The sequence below is a fragment of the Sorex araneus genome, chromosome 11 (assembly GCF_027595985.1).
Source record: "Sorex araneus isolate mSorAra2 chromosome 11, mSorAra2.pri, whole genome shotgun sequence".
NCBI classification, from domain to species: domain Eukaryota; kingdom Metazoa; phylum Chordata; class Mammalia; order Eulipotyphla; family Soricidae; genus Sorex; species Sorex araneus.
Window position 1 is genome coordinate 22,878,284 of NC_073312.1, and position 9,942 is coordinate 22,888,225.

A 9,942-nucleotide genomic window follows, 5' to 3' on the forward strand; every position below is an offset into this window, starting at 1 on the left:
CTGCTCTTCCAGCACTTCCAGGCCAGCTCGGAGTCGGTGATGAACGGCGTCTGCCTGCTGCTGGCCCCGGCACCACCAAGCTCTACGCCTCCCTGGACGTCCACTGCCCCTGCCTGGCGCGCTACAACGCGGCCTACGGCCTGGGCCTGCTGCTGGCACCGCCCCTGGCGCTCTTCCTCTGTGGCCTCCTCGCCAACCGGCAGTCGGTGCTCATGGTGGAGGAGTGGCGCCGGCCCGCGGGGCGCCGCCGGAAGGACCCCGGCATGATCAGGTGCGACCCCCCACACCCAAGTCCCAGGGCCCTAATCAGCACCCCCCACCAACTGCACGGGCTCCCAAACCCCCAACACCACCACCCTGTAGCTTTAGTAGGGGCTCCCCCACCTACTCACCCTCACAAACATGGCCAGGGCACCCCCTAAGTCTCCGAGGTCCCCGCGCACTCTGCAGAGGATAGTGCAGCCCTCTTCTTATGGGGGTGCCCACGCGGCAGTGCTCAGGGCTGACTCCTGACTGCGATCGGGGATCACCCCCGCTGGTTCTCAGGAGATCATATGGGGTGCCGGGGATCAAACCCGGGTCTGCCGCGTGCAAAGCAAGCGCCCTACCTGCTTGTTTGTCGGTGGGGGGACCCCGTTAGTGCTCAGGGCTTGCTCCTGGCTCTGTTCTCAGAGGTCACTCCTGGCAGGCCTCAGGGAACCGTACGGGGTGCTGGGGACTGAATCTGGATCAGAACATGCAAGGAAAGCGCCCTTCCTCCCCGCTATATGATTGTTCTAAGCCATGCATCTATCCCTGGCACCCCCCAAGTGTGGAACCTCCTGCCCACCAGGACACACCCATCCCTGCTGCCCCCTCCCCCAGCCCTGCAGCCCACCCGGCACTGCAGATCTCCTCGCTGCTGGGGTCTCCTGACTTTGGTTTGGTGTTTGGGCAGTTCTGCTCCTAGCTCAGTGCTCCAGGGTCACTCCTGTGGGTGCTCGGGCCTGGGGCCGGGGTCTCTCGTGGCCTCAGCTCCCCACTCCTCTCCGGCCAGGTACATGTGCTCCTCCGTGCTGCAGAGAGCGCTGGCCGCCCCACTCGTCTGGATCCTGCTGGCCCTTCTGGACGGCAAGTGCCTGGTGTGTGCCTTCAGCTGCTCTGTGGACCCTGAGAAGTTTCTGGACCTGGCCAACATGACCTCCAGCCAGGTGCAGCTCTTCCTGGCCAAGGTGCCCTGCAAGGAAGATGAGCTGGTCAGGGACAGCCCTGCCCGAAAGGCCGTGTCCCGCTACCTGCGGTGCCTGTCACAGGTAATTCAGCCTGCCCTCCCGGGCCTGGGGTGGGCTGAGGAGGGACAGTTATGTCCTGGGGGGCTTCCCGCCACAGACACGCAGGCGAGGAGTGGAAGGGGGTCCTGGGGGTCCTTGTTCAGGGCGGGGTTGGAGGTGCAGGCTCTCTGCCGTGCATGTGGACAGCAGGTGTCCACCCCCTCGGCCATGCTCCAGGGCACTGCAGAGACGCAGCTCTGTGCTTGTGGAGGGTCCGGGAGCTGCCAGCTCGTGACCATCACTCCGGGCGGGAGGGCGCGTGTGAGGGAGGGGAGGCCACACGGCATCAGCTCCAGCCTCGGTTCCTCAGAGTTCCCCTCACCCTGCCGCCGGATGGCTGCTCCCCTGGCTGTCTCCCGTGCGACCGTCACCTCAGCTCCCAGCCAGAACCTCAGTTTCCAGGGCCCCCAAGTTCAGATTAGGGGTTCCTTTCTCTGAACTCCCATGTCCCTTGTATACCCATCCACAAGACACTTCGACATGCCCATATTTCTGCTGCTAAAGTGTGACCTCTGTGGGCAAAGACTGGGGTCCATTATCTCCATCAAAATACAGAACAGGGCATGCTCAGAGGGGGTGATACATAGGGCCCAAAAGCTGCGTGGACATATAGGTGGGGTGGGTAGATGGGTGTGTGACAATTGGTTGGATGGGTGGGTAGATGGAGGGATGGATGGATGAGTGGGTAGATAGATGGATGGATGGGCAGGAGTGCAGGAAAGGCAAAACTCAGGCTTTCAGCTGAGGCTCTAATAAAACGACTAACAAGAGTAAAGCCAAGCAAGAGAAACGTAAAGCTAGGAATGAAACTAAAAGCAAAGGCTTAAAATGCTGGCCTCTGTAGTGTCTTCAACAAAGAGTGGCACCTTTTGAGAAAAGACAAGACAAACGAGAGCAGCTCTGGGTTTTGAAAGGCAGAAACTGCGCAGAGGTAAACGCATTAGAAAACTAGCGGGGTGGTTTCTCTCTTGCTTGCAGAGTAGTGTGTGTTTAGGGTCACACCTAGCAGTGCACCGGGGCCATTCCTCGCTCTGTGCTCAGGAGCAACCCTGGGTGGTGCTCAGGGGACAAGAGGTGATGCTAAAGATCAGGCTCAAGTTAGCCACACGCAAGGCAGCACCCCTGAGCGTCACTCCCGCCCCATGAGCTGCTGCTTCACTAAGAATCTCCGGGAGAATTTACAACCTGACTTGAGGTGAAAGGGGGAAAGGTAGAACTGTTTCAGTGTTTGCTGCTTCTAACCATGTTTGAAATACTTTGCCTGGATTTGGGTTCTGGTTTTCGTTTGGGGACCCCACCTGGAGGTGTTCAGGGGCTCTTTACAGCTCAGTGTGGGGTCACTCCCAGTGTGCCTGGTGGGCATGCCGGGGTCCGACCCAGGCTCCCACTGCAAGGCATTTGTTCCAGCCCATTCAGCTCCCTCTGGCCCCTTCCAATCAGTTTTATGACAAATAGGAATATTTGGGGGTAACATTCTGGTTTCCTGTTGGGGGAGACGGGGAGGTAAATGGTGGGAAGATGGAGGGCTGAATAGAGATGCGGAAGGAAGGATGAAAGAACAGAGATGTGAAGGTTGAAAGAACAAAAATGTTTGAATAGAAGGACGGGGAGATGTTTGGGGGATGGGGCCATGGTTGTAATGGAGCGATGGTTGAGGGATGGGGCGATGGTTGGGTGGTGGGAGATGGTTTGGGGATGGGAGGATGGTTGGGGGATGGAGGATGTTTGAGGGATGGTTGATGGTGGGGGTGGGATGATACTTGGGGGATGGGATGATGGATGGTCAAGGTTGGGGATGGGGATGGGGGATGGTCAGGTGTAAAAAACTAAAGCTCACTGAGGGGAGTGTGCACTCCCAGGCTCTTTCGGTGGCTCTGTCTCACTGCCCGCGATGGTGCTCTGGAACCACCGTGTGTGGCTGTTGGTCAAGGGCAGGCAACGGAAGGAAGAAGGCCAAACTGGTTGCTCGATCAGTTTATTTCGTTCTCTTTCTCTGCTTCTCTCCCGGTTCTAGATATCTCTCTGAATCTTCCTCTATCCCCTTTTCTGTCTCTCCTGTCTTCTAATCTCTCTATTGTCTCCTTCGCTTCTGTGTCTTCCCGTGCATCTTCTGTGTCTTCTCTTGTGTCGTCTTCTTCTGTCTCTTCTGTCTTCTTCCTCTGTCTCCTCTGTCTTCCTCTGTCTCCTCTGTCTTCTTCTGTCTCTCCTGTCTTCTTCCTCTGTCTCCTCTGTCTTCTTCCTCTGTCTCCTGTTGTCTTCTTCTGTCTCCCCTTAGTGCCCCACAGTCTTAGTTTATATAGCAACTTACATACGGTGGTGACACAAAGGTGGGTTGAACATTAATAAATCAATAAAGAGGGGTAAAACCATTTCTCGAGGAGATTAACAAAACCTCATCTAAGGAAATCTTATCTAAGGAGATCCACTCAAGGGTGGGGGTCCAAACATGGGTGTATCAGGGTGTGAGCTAATAATCTGCTTAAATAGTTATAGCAAATCTACTTCTAATATTTCTAGCTATGTCATTCTGCATGAGCACAGTAAGAGATATAAAGTTTTGTTTTTCCTGAGGACATCCCACCATAGATTCCAGATCACAGTCCTCAGGTCAGGTTAGTCTTCCTAACCCCAGCAGGGTCCTAGTCTCATCGTTACCTTTGGATCATGACAGCATTTGTCCATGACCATGCTCTCAACTTAGAGTTGAGTACTGTGGCACTTTGGCCTGGCCCATTTTGATGCCAGGGTAGCTTACAGCTTGCCCTGGGTCCATACCATCCCTCGTCAGGACCCTGCTTTTGGAGTGCTGGAATTAAGGGAAACTGAGTCGAGAAAGCAGATGCCCAGGGGTAAATATTATTGGAGTCAATCAACTCCCAAGTTACAAGCATCATATTAACTGTCTTCCTGTGTCCATACAGAGAGGCCATTGCTTTAAGGTAAACTATGCAAAAGACACTAACTTACAGTACAAGTTCAGTGTCCTTAGAAGGATCTGATCTTCCAAGATAACAGAATCTGATTAGGGAAAAGGTGATTAACTGGTTGGGAAAGAGGGTGCAGACAAGAGTTTACAGATAAACAAAGGAATGGGAGTGTCTCCGGGAGAGTCTAAGCTTAAGCTCCCTGTGGTAAGGCTAAAAGGACAAACCCCATGTTCTCCTACAGTCAGGGACTGGGTCGGTGGTGTTGAGACAATGGTTGGGGGAGGGCGGACTGGAGAGGACGTCTGATGGACAGATCGGGGAGGGATGGTTGAATAGATGAAGGAATGGGAGGATGGGGGTGGACGGGAGGGTGGACGGAGGTGGCTAACAGGAGGGATGACGCATGGGCAGATGCGTCAATCTGCGGAAGGGCAGGCGGGATCCCTAAAGGAGAGGCCGCGGACACTCGGTGCTGCCCACTCGCCCTGTCTCGCTTGCCCTGCCACAGGCCATGGGCTGGGCCATCACCCTGCTGCTCATCACCCTGGCCTTCCTGGCGCGCTGCCTGCGGCCCTGCTTCGACCAGACGCTCTTCCTGCAGCACCGCTACTGGAGCAACTACGTGGACCTGGAGCAGAAGCTCTTCGACGAGACGTGCTGCGAGCATGCGCGGGACTTGGCGCACCGCTGCGTGCTGCACTTCTTCCAGAGCGTGCAGAGCGAGATGCGGGCGCGGGGCCTGCGCCGGCCCGCTGCCCACCCGGCGGCCCAGCCCCCGGCCCTGCCCGAGCCCCCCGACGGCCCGGCGCACCTGCGCGCAGTCTCCAGCCTTGAGCAAGTGGACCGCCTCCTGAGCACCTGGTGCTCCAGCAAACCGCCCCTCGGCCTTGTGGGCCCCGCGGCACACTAGGGGGGTGGCCTCAGCCACCGCGCCCCCCCGGCGGCCCCAGACCCCCGCCGGCCCCAACACACACAAGTGTAGAGACCCCAGCACCTGAAGCCACGTGAAAGGAGCTGCGAGCTGGCTAGCAGGGGGTACCCCTGGGCCCATTAGCCCCCCCAGAGCTGAGATCCCCACTTTCTCTACTGGGGGCACGCCAAGGCCGGCACGCTCCCCGCAAGAGCTGACACCCCAGTCACGTTTCTGGGCGTGATCTCGTGTACACTAAGGCGCTGCCCTCTCGGCTGTGTGGGTTCAACTCCTCCCAGCAGCTGCTGGGAGAGCAAGTCCCGGGCTGGGGCCGAGTGGGGCCTCCCACCCCCCTGCCCCCTGCAAACCCTGGTGCTGTGTTCATGGGGGACAAACCAAGAAGCAAGAGTCTGAGTAGAGGGCTGGAGCAGTGGGGCGTTTGCCTTGCACGGGGTCAACCCGGATTCGATTCCCTACATCCCATATGGTCCCCTGAGCACCGCCAGGAGTAATTCCTGAGTGCAGAGCCAGGAGTAAACCCTGTGCATCGCCGGGTGTGACCCAAAAAGCAAAAAAAAAAAAAAAAGAGTCTGAGTCTGAGTAGATCAGCCTTGGGTTCTGGGTCGGCGGGTCCAGTTTTTCATGTGTCATAACAATAGTAAAATTGACACTGTCACACGCGTCCATGATGCTCGTGTGTGTGGGGTGCCGGGCTGAGTCCTTCTGTGTCCTGACGCGTTTCAGCACTGTGGGTTTCTCAGAGATGGGTCCTGGTGAGGGACACTCCCTCCGAACACCCACAGGGGCGCCTCTCCGGCAGCCAGCCTCTGTAGGTGCCGTCCGGGTGGGTGGCGACAGCTCCGTGGCTGCTCCACCTTCGGGCTGAGTCTTCTGATGGGCTCCAGGTTTCGTTTTATTTTTTAAATTTTTTTTATTGAATCACCATGTGAAAAGTTACAAAGCTTTCAGGCTTAAGTCTCAGTCATGCAATGATGAAACGCCCGTCCTTTCACCAGTGCCCATGTTCCACCACCAAGAACCCCAGTATGCCTCCCACCCCACCCCCACCCCCTGCCTCTGTGGCTGATGATTTTCACTTTACTTTCTCTTTGATTACATTCAGTATGTCAGCAAAAACTCACTATTATTATTTGGAATTTCCCCCCAATAATCAGACCTGCCCAAAAGGCATCATTTGATAGTTTGTTTTCCGTTGCTGAGAATAAAGAGCATATGAGGTTTTGGATTTCTGGTATTTTAGTAATTAAGTCCAGAGAAATTTCTGCCAGAAGTCGCATCATTGCAGCTCGTACCTGTGTTTAGCGGGCCTTATAAGATGGCGGTCGCCACCCCGCCGCCGGGGAAAGGAAAGGCTGTGAGAGAAAAACCTTTCCCCTCCCGGGGCAGCATGGGGCCGTAGTTTAGTTCACAGTCTAGAGGCATTTCTGCAAGAAGCCGCTGGGTGCTGAAAGTAGTTAGTTGGCCTCCGGATCATGGGCGTTCAGCAACAGAGGGGCCGCTCATGTGCAGCCGCTAGGGTCACATCTGGGTGGAGAGCAGCGCCGATAACGCCCCCATCCCGAGATCTCCCTAGTATCCAGTCACTGCAAGCTCGTGCCTCTCTCTAGTGGGCCTTATAGATGGCGGTCGCCATGCTGCTGACGGGGAAAGGAAAGGCCGTCCATGTTTCATTTTAAATCTGTTTGGGTTTTGTTTTTCCTGCGCTCGGGCTCAGGCCCTCACGCACACGCAGGACAGGTGCCCAGCATTTTTGGTTTGATTTAATTTAGGGGCCACACCTGGTGGCGGTTCTCAGGGCTACGCGTGGCACAGTTCTTGGGGTCCCTGTCAGGGTGGTTCCGGGCTATAATACGGAGCTGTCTCCCCAACCCCAGCACCATTTTTCAGATGAGAAAACTGAAGCCGCAGGAAGTTGTGTTTCCTGAGGTCTTGGAAGAACTGGAGTCGGGGGCTGGAGCAACAGGACAGCTAAGGCAGGAGGCCAACTTGGGTTCATTCCCCGCCACCTCTTATGGCCTCCTGAGACCCCTGAGCACAGAGCCAGGAGTCTGCCTGAACAGCTCTGGGTGTGCTCCCCACCCCCGACTAATAATAAACTATAAGAGCTGGAACAGGAGCTCTGGCTCGGTGCTCCTCGCCCCCAGGCTGTTCTGTTCTCGTGCTCATTCTCAGTGCTCTGGTCGGACCCCTGCAGCTCCGCCCCGGCTCTGAGGGAGCCCAGCAAGCTGTGCCCTAGGCTCCTCTGGGAAATGGAAGGACTGACCCGGGCCCCTTGCTGGTCACTGCACGTGAAGTTCTCGACTTCCGGTCCTGGGCATTTTCTGCTTCCCTGCCCCCCTGCCCCCGCTCCCCCAACTTTGGGCCACACCCAGTGGTGCTAAGGGCTTCCTTTTGGCTCTGTGCTCAGGATCACTCTGCCAGGCCAGGGGACCTTAGTGGATGCCAAGGACTGAAACCCGGCATGAAGTGTGCAAGGCAAGTGCCCTCCCCGCTATACTGTCTCTTCAGCCTCCTGCCACTTTCAGAGTGCCCCGACTGCTTCAGCAGACCACCACGGCAGAGGAGCAGTTCCGTGCCCTGACACCCCAGAGCCCCTCAGCCCCGCTGCCCCACCCCCAGGGCAGCCCCCACCCCAAGGCCTGAGGCCAGCGTCTGTGTCCAAGGCTGCCTTCTCCCCAGGGCATGCCCAGGGATGTCCCGCTCAGAGCTTGGCACCTGCTGGGGGTTTGTAGGGAATGGGGGGATGGGTCAGAGCTGGGAATCCGCAGGGGGTGGGCCCAGGGGATTCTGGAAAAGCTGCTATTCAAAACCTTTGGGCCACAGGCCAGACCAGAGCCACAGTACAGCAGGGACAGCACTTGCTTTGTACTGGCTGACCCCTGTTCTATCTCTGGCGTCCCATAGGGTCCCCTGAACCCCACCGGGATTGAGCCCTGAGCACACACACACACACCCCAACACCATCACCAAACACACACACATACACACACACAAAAATACCCTCCTGGCCCGTTTATGGGTATGGGATGTGGGATATGGTTCAGGGACAAGAGTCCTGGGAACATCAGGGTTAAACCCTGCTGGGAAACCAGCATTCAGCCTCTGTGGCTCAGACAGGAAGGACTGGGGATATCTGGGCCCCATCTCTCCTTCCTCTCCCTGATGATTGACTCACCACAGGTAATCACACAGGAAATCACACACACTTCACATGTACACACACCACGTGTCCACACAAACCCCACACACGTACCACATGTACACACATACCACATATACCACATGTACACACATACTACCACTTTCTGCACACACAGTTCCAAGCCAGGAATCAGGCAGAAGACAATTCAAGATGAGGCCTGGCCTCAGGACGTCCCTGCCTCATAGAGGGATGGGATGGGTTTGGGAAGAATCAGAATCCAAAGCCAAAGGCAGCAGCGATAGAACCGAGGCCAGCCCTGAGCCCCAGAGGCTTAGCACAGAGGGCCAGTGCTCAGGAGACCCCAGACCCACCCTGGCATTGCATGGTTCACGTTCCCCGAGCACCACCAGGAGGAATACCAGAGCAAAAACAGGACTAGTCCTCAAGCACTATCGGTGTGGCCCCCAAATCAGGGGGAAAAAAAATTTGTTCTGGGGACTCCGGGGAGGGTTGATTTGAATTTGAAAAAGTTTTGAAAAAAGGAGAGAGGGTTTTTGTTTATTTGTTTTTAATAGTGGTTTTTGGGTTTGGTTTTGTTTTTTGTTTTTTGTTTCTGGGTCACACCTGGTGAGGCACAGGGGTTACTCCTGGCTCTGCACTCAGGAATTACTCCTGGTGGTGCTCGGGGGACTATATGGGATGCTGGGAATCAAATACAGCTCGGCCGTGTACAAGGCAAATGCCCTACCTGCTGTGCTATCGCTCCAGCCCCCTTAATAGTGTTTTAAGTTTTGTTTTGGATCACTCTTAGCAGTGCTCAGGACCTGCTCCCAGCTCAGTGCTCGGGGCTTGTTCCCAGGGGCATCAGAGATCACACCTGGGGCTTCAATGTGCTGTCTTCCCTTGAGTTATCTCCCCGGCCCAGTCATTTCTTAACATGTCCCCATCTATTTTGGTTGAGGATGTTGGACTTGGGGTTTTTTTGGAGGTTGATTGTTTTTGGTGGTGGGAAGGGTTTGGGTTTTGGGCCATACCCGGCTATACTCAGAGGTTACTCCTGGCCCTGCACTCGGGAATAACTCCTGGCAGTGCTCAGGGTGACCATATGGGATGCTGGGAATTGAACCCGGGTCGGCTGCATGCAAAGCAAGTGCCCTCCCCGCTGGACTATCTCTCCAAGTTGGGGGTGTTGTTGCGATGCCTGGGGACCCCTCCGCTTGGCCGTGGTCCTGCACCCTGTTCACCAGAGGCGTGAGAACATGAGCTCCCTGGGGTTTGCACACCTCGTGGTGGCCACACACTCCAGTGGCAGAGCTGGAGGCGCTTGTGTGCGCTGTGCCGAGACGGCCCCCAGGGCTGTGTCCTCGGGGAGCCCACACCATAGAGCGGCCGCCTCTGGGGCCAGTGCCGGGGCCTGAACTCAAGGCCTCACACCCGCAAGTCCTCCCACTGAGCTCGTCCCGGGTCCGGGACAGAGTTTGGGCAAGTGGAGAGAGACGGAGGGGAAGGGGGCAGGGCCAGTCGACCACAGGCACGGAGGGGACAGGCCACCGAGGGGCAGCACAGATTCCCATTGTGCGCCCAGAGGACTGCTGGCCCGCCTGGGTGGGGGGCCCTCACTGCCCCTCACAG